Genomic DNA, 10,296 nt, shown 5'->3' on the forward strand with positions numbered 1-10,296 from the left:
AAGTAAACAACCGTATGGCGGGGAGTCACTGCGCCATTAGAGGGAATAATTTTGGACCTCGCCAATACTTGGTGTTAGTATTTGGTCACAAGATCTGTTCAGTAGTTTGCTGCGTCCGGGGTAGATCCGGATCCAAGCAGCGAATCCAGTCAGTGTTCGGTCGAACGACGATGTTCGTCCGTGCGCACGCCGTTCATCGTACGTCATAAACACTAAACATGTTGATTCTAATGACCGCGTGTGCGTGTCCAAAGCGTTTAATTTTGGCCGGACCAACGTTTAGCCGGGTCGGATAGTGGTTTCCTGAAATATACGGATGTAAATCGGAAAAAATACACTCCCTCCGACTCCGACCTCTGATGCCCGAAGACGGAGCATAATGTATCCAAGTTTACGATCGCGATCGCCGATGATCATCGGCGGCCGCGCTCTCGAAATTCCTGTGACCAAATTTGGAACATCTTCATCGTGCCGCCCCGCCCCACCGGACACCGCTCCGGCTCGGCGCTCGACATGTTATTATTTATTCACCCACCCAGTGCGAGTTCGAGAACCTCCCCGGCGACTTCGCGGCGAACGCTGTCTAATGCCGTTTCGCGATTTATGAATAATTTCACACTCCGCTGGAAGTTCCGCTGGTTGTATCCCAGTTGTTCCTATTGTGTGCAGCCACGCAGCCGGTGCAGTTCCCAATGGCCAATTTTTCGATGTCAACTCCCCCGCGCGATGCCCGGTTTGCTTTTCGAGCATAAATTGCTTATAACTTCTCCGGCCACACATCACTCCGGAAGCCCTAAGCCCCTCGGCTATCAGCGTGTTTGCGGCACGTACCCGAAACCCGGTACCTCGGTGTTTCGCGGTGTGTTGTGTAAACTGTGGGTAACCTTCCTCGTAGGTTTAGACCCACTCGGTCCCCCCCCGGTGGGGTCAAGCTTCCTAACCTCGGCGCACATCATCGTCATCACCTGCGGCGTCGTGCAAGTGAAACTTCTCGTTTCATAATTAGTTTATGAATATTTATTGGCACTTACAGTGATTTTCCCCCCGATTACGGTTTTCAAGTACTTGAGTTGTCAATCTCAAATGGCAATCTCAAGTGTCGGCATTACGGTTTTCAATTAGAGAAGCTCCGAGTGCTAAATGTGCTAAAATGTGCTAAAAAGCTTAAATGTGAAAGCTTTTCAAGCTCTTTGAGTACGAACTGTCATTTCTGGTGCATTTTTGTAAACATTGCACACACAGATACACATACACAGGTAGCAGTTCAGCTGTGCGTGCGATTTTTGCTATTACATTTCTGAAATTTTTAAATGTGTAAAAGGTTGTAACTCGAAATATTGTAAGCTGGCGGATCACCGAGGTCACGAGTACAAGTTTGCGCACGAAATAGCGAACGAAATGCGCGACGGCCTGTGTGGTTAGTTCCGGGTCACACAGCGAGTTCGGCTGCTAGCTGGTCCCGTTTTCCAACGCGATGAAAGTGATCGGTGATCGGCAAGCAACGTTCGGATTCGGTGCGGCTCTGTTGCCGGCCATAATAACGAGACAGCTGTTGGTTCAACGTTTACGCGTTCACAATTACGCGTTCTCGGTGTACATGATTATTTGTTCTTGGTGTACACAAATGTGTGAGCTGCTGAGTTCCCTATCACTTATCCTATCTGCTGTAGAGCAGGCTCTTAGTTAGGCAGACCTACTTTGGACTAGCGACAGTGACAGTAAAGGAACTGAAAATGCAAAGATTAATCGCAAAATATTGCGATGTAAATTTGACAAATTGAATTTTTCATCACCAAAATACAAACTATCTTTGAAAGTATCACTATCTTTGCACGGCGCAGCATAAACAATACAAAATAATTGATAAAATCAAAGACATCCTAACAAAGCGGCACTTTCCGTTACAAAAAGTTGACGGAAACTCGATTGTCAAATTCGAGTCTCCGTTTGAAAACCATAATGCCGTGACAACTCGATTAATCGAGTGAACAAGTTCATCCAGCCGAAAGCTTTCCACAGAGAGCGTTCATCCAGTTTGCGTTTGAGCGTTTGAGAACTCAAACGGTGCGCTAATACCAAAGTGAACTCAGATGACCGCTTGAGTAGTCAATTAGAGAATGATAATCAGGCCTTTTATGCCACTCGCGGGCGCGCGTGCCCGCCCGTCCGCCACAGCCAAGCAAATTGTATGTTTACGTTCCCGCCCAAACCCCATGACGACCAACCAACCTAACTCGTGGACGATGAAGTGTGTTGCGGCTGTGGTCACTTTCTCCCCGACCTCGACCGCACAGGTGCTAATGGGAACCCAAGTAACTGGTACCGGTATCGCCGCCCCTCTGAAGTTGGGGTGTCAGGTGCCCTGGGGGTGGCCACAAATCGGGAAAAATGGTTTATTGGCTAATTTCATATCATTTTCTCAACTGCCCCGGACCCCGTTGGCCATTTGGTTGTAGTGTCGTAAATTGTATCGTGTCGCCTGATTGCCTGATCGTCCGCCATTTCATTAGTTCCCCGTTCAAATATACTTTCCTCGGCGGGGGGTGGAATTTTCACTCGGTTGAGGAAGGTTTTCCGCTTTTTATTACGCTTTTACGATGCGCGGCACCATACTTAGCACACTCTCGGAGTACAACTCTATTCCCGGGGAGCGATTTGGGTTGTTCCGTCGTGCGACACGCAATCACCAGGGCACGGGCTACGGGACAGGAACTGAACGGTGTTTTAGGCTTGTCGAAGGTCAGGCAACCGCTGGAACCACTAGGGTTGGGTTTCGGAGAACCGCTGCTTTTCGGAGAGGTTGCTCTTGAATCGAAATCTGGGGCAGCAGAAATTGAGTTTTCTGCTGCTTCCCTTCTAATTTCCTTATGTAATCGGAAGCGAAAGCTAATTCTGTGTTGAGCTAGCTCAAAATGTTTACGCCATGCGTGGCCACCGGCGGCTACATTGTGGGGAAGTAACGGTTAAACGGATCGAATTCTTGTTCGATCACCTACGAAGCTTGTATATTTGTGCAAGTGTTGGCCCTAATAATAAAGTAAATGATTTACATTTGCCGGTTGGAATCGGCGGATTCCAACTTTGCTTTGGAACAATTTTAAGACATAAACAATTTTCGAAAAGTCCGATTGACGGCTAGTCTTAGTTTCACGTCTGATTCTCCCCAACAGTTCCCGAAAGATCGGAGCGCAATTTTGGTCCCTGGCTGTCGGATGGAAATCTAATCCACTGCTGCTTGTTTTAGTAAGTGGCTCACTGGAACCTGTTGCACCGGGGCCTTTCGGAAAACCGATAGTGCCACTCAATGCGAGCCAGCGATGAAGATAACCACCTGTGCATGATTTTCGCTTGAAACTCCTAATGCGCGGCGACCACGGTTTTTAGAGCAGCCCTGGCCGGAGGAGAAGCGCACGGCTCGCTTACATCACCGACCGAATGGCGCTGCAGTGAAGAACCGGTTCGCTATTCGGCGATCAGTCTGCCAATCTGGTGCTATGCAATTGTGCAAGGTCGAAGGGGTGGCCAGGCGCCTGGTCGGTGTAGAGCACTCGGAGTGTCGCACAGGTGATCTCGTAAATAGGTGGTTCTATCGTCGCTCGGGGACAGAGGTGACAACTGTGGGGGCGCCCCGTCTGTCGCGGTTGAAGATTAGATATTTTCTGGTACCTCTTCTGGGGTGCAATTTATTTTCCGCAATTTGAGCTGATTTTTTTATGTAAATCGGGCGAACGCGGCCACCCCAACGAGACAGAGAGCGATCGATTTAGATTTTAGTCGTGGATGGAACACACGCTGGGTCAGGCCTGCTTCGGAGCGAGGCGGATTAAGTCGGAACGAGGCGAAATGCAATCTCGGTGTTTCGGTTTCTGTGTGGCTGAAATGGCTGCAGGTTGTGCAGTGAAAAATGGCACCACTCTAGAAGTTGGTTCGTTAATGTACACTTGATAAGCTAGCACAGTTTATTCACTCAAAGTTTTGCACTTTATTCGAGTGGTATTTGCAATTCAAATAAGATCAGTTCTTTATCCTATATTCATAATGCACATTTAATGGTTCCAAGTTAATTAAGGACAGTCCATAGGGTCACATTAAGAGCGGTATTGCGAATATTCCGAGCTGGTTCGGTTTGATGTACTGTCAATGTCGGGCATCAGTCTGTAGTGGGCATCGCTAGGTTTCAACAAATCAGGGACACCTTTGGACGGCAAACGTCATCAGAATGCCAGATTCAACCAATCAGAACGCACACACGTTTTGAGGTTCTGTTTGAGTCAATAAGGTAACACGTTTTTCAGCACAACTTCACTTTACATTATTCTAGATGCATTGGCACTAACAAACAAAACAATAGATACATCAAATGCAAACCAATCATTTAACAACTCAACATCAACATTGAGCTACTATTTAAATATGTATTAATTCAGTTCGTCATATGGTTCACTGGTCACGATTGTCGTTCGGTTTTATGATACGCATTCCCAACTGCGTTCTGACCTGACGTTTTACGTAGCTCACACAGGAACCCGAGATCCTCCGGTGTCCACTGGCCGGTTAGCTAATTTATTCTTCCACCAACTGCGACATTCCTTCAGCACATATCTACGACACTGGCGAACTGCGACATAAACGTCACGGCGTTACCATGGCGATTACACTGTTTTTATGGTCAGCGTGTACGCGTACTTATGTTGCTTCGGCGAGCCTGTGACCAATATGTCGCACCATTCTGGCCACAAATTGCCTACTCCATGCCGCCGCACCACTGCAGGCAGTGCCCCCTGGAGGTGTGTGAAACGAATAGCCACCATCAATAACTGTCCTCCGAGCAGCGGCCCAGAAGCCGCCGATGTTTTATTTTGCATTCGATTTGTTTGCTCTCATTTTAGTTTGTTTCGTTTCGAAGACCCACCACTCGGTTGGACCCCTTTTGGGTGGGGGGTTGTGTTTCGGGTGTTTGCACATGCACCCACTATCGCCTATTCCGGTTCCGAGAGGTGCTCCAGTTTCGCGTTTATTTGTGTAAAATAAAACAGATACATCGGAGCGTGTGTGCGCGGAGTGTGCAAAATTGTTGCCCGATCAGGAAGGCGCGCAAGAGAGTGCGAGGGGCGGGGTGTAAGGTGTCTACCAGGGTGTCTGGCAGTATGCTAATTAATCATCCCAATCATCGAGCCGGGCCGGAGTGAAGGGCCAGAAAAAATCATGACTGACACTGACAAATGGGCGCGAGCGCGTGGATGTTGCGCCGACTGGTGTCGTTTTTATTCGACGTTTGCCGGAAGGTGTCATATTTGCATTTATCATTGGTTTGCTTCCGAGGTGTACACGTTTTAGCACCTCGATGCCGATCATGTGCTTGAAACACGATAGATAGATAAGAAAGATCATCATTTTAGGAATTCCTCTTTAGGTTATAGGTTTCATCCAACTTTAGCTCAGTCACCTCCAGGTCAGGTTCAGTTTCGAATCTTTATCGCCCGAGGAGTCCAACAGCGCCAGGAACTGGCGAGCGAAACGACTTCCCCGTCCATTGATCGTGGGCTGGCGCGCATTATAACGCGCGTTCCGATTTGATTATCCAATCTAACGCCCAATTCCCGACCGTTCGGTCAAGTACTCCCGGCGACTGCCCGTGATTTCCCCGTGTTCGGATCAGACGTCTTCCTGTGTGTGTGTGTGTGTGTGTGTGTCTGAGATCTTTTCGGGCCGACAGAAGATCACTTCCTCAAAGAAGAGGGGGCCGCCAAATGAAGTCAGCGAAGGGTGCCCTAAATTGGATAATGCCACGGCACAAGGGAGAGCAAAGGCCATCGGTGGCGCAGGTCCCAGGTCCGCTTTCAGTGTGCGATAAATTTCTCGACACGATTACGGCGATTACCGTCACCGTGTGGCGGCCGTAAATCATACCCCGGGGACTTGTGGTGGCCCGGCCAGGCCAGGCGGCTTCTTCGCGCGTGGGTCACGTCACATTCCTCGGCCTGCCTCGGGGCCGGCGGGGTCTTCAGCCTCTGCTTCAGACGGGTTGGCTCGCTGAGAAAGTGTTTCCATGTGGCCACGGTCCGTACGGAGACGGCTTGCTGAAGGTAGGCTTCCGAACTGTGTCCAGTTTGCGTGGGCAATCGTTTTCTCGATCGGTGTCTGTGCGCAACGATCCTCCGCAACGGTAATTGACGGTGTTGGGATGACTTTGGGCTACACTTGACCGAGTCCTGGTCAGAGTACATCTCAGGGTACTGATCCTTGGCTACACGGTGACGGAGATCCTTGGCTCAAGTGACCACCCACTGCTTCTGACCCCGATTTCACGGCTTGGGAGGCAGCGGTCTGGAAGCGTCAACTTTCTCCAAGGTTACTGTAATATTATGACGCTGGTGGTCCAACAGAGTTGGCCAGAACCACGACGTTTCCTACTATCTTCAGGTGTGTCTCAGATAAACTTTTGACCCGCACGTGGTTGGAACTACGACGTAAGCGTCGTAGTGTCCATATCGCAGTGAGAAGACCCTCTCGGGCAGAAGACTTCTGCGCCATCCATCGCTAATTCGATGAACGCAATCAGTAAAAATTAAGATCGTTTGCCGCAAACCAACGTCTTCGTCGCCAGCGGCCAACGTGCCCCGAGCATCAGATGCAGAGAGTGTCAATGATCGGCCCTGCCCTCGTGGAACCGGAAGGCGTAGGACGCTGCTGCTGCTGGTGTCACTAATAATGACAGCGGCGTGTCGCTAACGAAAAACCGTGCTAATGGCGCAACGGCCAAGAAACTGGCCCATCCCGCCCGTGGAGCTGGCAATAATTTGAACTCATTAAGGTGCTCTCCGATGAAAGTCTCCGTGCACCAAACGCACCAAACGAGGCTATCCGGTGGGGCAAAGTGTCTAGGAATCTGTCACCGCGGGAGTTCCTTAATGCACAGCAGGACAGACCACCGCAGCAGCACGTGCCAACGTACCAACGTGCCTGCAATCGATCATTGCCATGAGACCCCTTACTGATGTACTTTCCATGGAACGAATGTAACCTAAAGAGGATCTACTCCCATCGCGGGCGATCGCTGGTTTCGATCATGGATAATGGGGGTTTTGGATTCGGGCAACGAAACGAACACTCCAAGGCGATGTCCGAGCCCTTTTAGTGACATCTGGTCTTTGACATTCGGCCATTGCCTAATGCGTAGATTTTTCGGAGCTCGTTAGAACCATTTCGTTGACGATTAGCATACGTCGTGCGCACTCGATCGGTCCCCATTTTTGGCACTCTATTCTCTATCTACACATGTGGATATTGTGGCCCAGTTCCCGTGCCTTCTCGGTTCTCCACATTAGCCTTCCCATTCTGAAGCGCTTTTAAATAAATAGCCATTTCCTATTTCATTAGCGCGGGCGCGCGCACCAGACCATAAATAGTGCAACCGGTTTCTCACAGCTTCTTCGGCCCCCAGTAGCGGGGTGTGCTAAGCCATAAACTTCGGAATGTAATTCGGACCATCGGCTCCAATCAGCCCCGTCGCGCTGGTCTGGTCGCGGCCGGCGCTCGAATGCGTGGATCGCATAATGAGACGCAGACCCGGGCGCGGGCGGGCGTTGGTGTCAGTTGTCATCAACGGATCGGTTTTGACTGGTGGCCGCGGTCCGTTTCCTGCCGACCGACGACCGTCCGCTGACATATGGGTATGCGTGAAGAATGTCTTTGTTTTGCTTTTCTTCACCGTCGCACTTCCAACACCCTGTCGGCGGGGGATAGGAGCCGCTCCGCCGCTCCGAGGAAGTCCTTCTTCCACTGCCCGTAGGTGGCATGTTTGTGTGGCGGCATGTTGTTGTGTTAAAATAAAACCCCGGGATAGTGGTCGACCCAAACACGGTTTCCGGTCCAGTCAAAACATATGCTCGGCTGGGCGGACTCAGTTTTCTCAGTCATCACTATCTGGGAAGACTTGGTCGCGGCTTCCGAGTATGTTTGGGCAGAATAATCTCACGGAAGCCGGCCAGCCAGCCAGCATTATGTGGTTCCGATCGATGGCTTCATCCGCCAAAGTGTAGTTTCTATTGAGCTGTCGGTTGTCCTTTGCCGCGGCCATATGCCGGTACAGGCTCAGTTCATGGCCGGGACACATCTCTCGGACATTCTCCGATTGGTTGAATGGTGAAATGAAAAATGGATGCGCAGTAAAAACGGCAAAGAGCAGCATAACATTTTATGTCCTGTCCACACACTGGTCCACTGGCTGGATGTCAAACTTCAGCGCTTCCGAGACGAATCCCCGCTCTGGAAGCTAATAACCCCCCGGTTGTCCCGGTTGTCAATTCCCGAAAAACAATATAATCTAACAATAGACGACAAACGGACAGCGTGTGTGTGTGTGTGTGTGTTGACATGGTGAAGACGTGACGCGGAAAGTGAATTATATCGTAACTCGGTGAGGAGGCCACATCTTGGGACGTCGTGTGATTGGAGAGCATGAAATGGCGGGGGTCGTAACCGCCCGGTTACGAGCCATCGATTGGGGGTATCGATCGATGGTTTGCATCGATGATGGCCACAATCCGGGACACCGGGCACCCGGATACAATGCCCGGTGGTCGCCGGCCGCGCACGGTATAAATAGAAAATGTTTATGAGAGCAATATGAATTCCGATCGTACATCGTGCCCGGAATAATGTGTTCGGTGGTGTCATGAGCCTGGTGTGTTGGGGTTTATGTCCAAAGCCGACAAATTATGAGCGTATCGTGCATAAAGTTATTACGCGATGTGAGTGTGCAGAACTAGAGAAAGTCACTGTTTGGCCCGGTCCGGTTGTGCTTCGGCGCAAGTACCGAACGAAAGGTAAAACGGTATGGCAATTATTGTAGACCTAGACCTAAGAAATGGAAAAAAGGTAAAAAGTCACAAAACAGTTGTCTCCTTAAATTAAACTCGAAAGCTCTACATCTACGAACCCGGGGCCGGGAAGCCATTTCGTAATTGTCTTACATTTTCCACCCACTTAACCCCGTTTTACGCGACGCGCGTCCAAGGAGTTACTCCCGCGAGACCACCGGAATATCTCACACAGCCACCACCGGGACGGGGGCGAAGATTATGCTCCTCGCACGAGCCCAAGCGACGGCGACTCCTGTGACCGATTGGGCGGGGGTCATTGTGGCTCCGATTTCGGAGTGGATGCTGCGAAAACGAGGGCCAATAATTGCACTTTTCCGCACACTTTTGTCATCAATTCCGCCACGCTTGCCTTCTTCGGCCGGAGACGGTGGTTAAATATACGACGTATGGTACAGCTGATTCGCCGACGAAAACCGGCGAACCGGCTGGTTTGGGGGGAGAGCGTGACATACTTGGGACTTGCTGTCGCCTGGCGACCGATTGGCGCCGTGCAGTCGCCAGGTCGGGAAGGGGGGGATCACAGTAGCCATTACTGGCTGGCTTGGCTGGCAGATTGTGACGAAGCGTGTTCTTCTGTGCAGCTGGAGGAGGTTTTTTGTCGCCCGCGAGCAAAGTGCAAAGGAGAAGATTAAGGATCCGGCGGAAGTGTTCTCCGCACTGACCACCACCCGAGAACTCCCCCCAGGGCCATCATCCGTCACAATGACACAATGGTGCCCCCAGCGTGTGTTCGGTTTGTGGACGAATGGGGAGCGTGCACGGCTCAAGGCACTTTGACTGTGCTGCCTAGCAACAGCCCAGCCATGTTGCAGGTTGGAAACACGGTTGTTGAAGGTGTCAACGCCTCACTTGACATAGTGCAAAAAGCACGAACACCGGGAATAATGGTTCACGGGGGTTTGTTTGTAGTGCTCTGGCGGTTCTTTTGTGTCACGGCGGGCGGCCGGAATAGTGTGACAGTAATTTACACGCCGCCACGGCGGATCCTTCGGGCGAATTCCGCGAGCGACCGGGGCGAAGAATGTTTTCGGCGCGGAAAATGGGCTTCGGGTATTTTGGTGAACTTTTTTTGCCGGCTTACTTTCTGAAGCCTCTCGGAGTCGGGCTGGAATTTCTATGTTCATTAAGTGTGTCCTTCGCCGATCATAAGTAAGACCACCGTGTGCTCTGGCAGGTTCCGAATTCCGTGCCACTGCGTTCCTTGTGTTGCTGCGGTGTGGTTTGCGATGTATGTGGCGCAGGAAACGAAAGGAAGCTGCGCCTTGACGCTTGAGGTTTAATACCAAATTTTAGTTCACAACTTAGTGGCGAGAGTGTCCTCTATTGTATGATGGTGGTTGCTGAGTAGGCTGGGTGATGGGTGAAAGCGACCGATCATGGTGATTACGATGATGGCGGCTGCTGAACCCAT

The sequence above is a fragment of the Anopheles cruzii genome, chromosome 3 (assembly GCF_943734635.1).
Source record: "Anopheles cruzii chromosome 3, idAnoCruzAS_RS32_06, whole genome shotgun sequence".
In the NCBI taxonomy this organism is placed as follows: domain Eukaryota; kingdom Metazoa; phylum Arthropoda; class Insecta; order Diptera; family Culicidae; genus Anopheles; species Anopheles cruzii.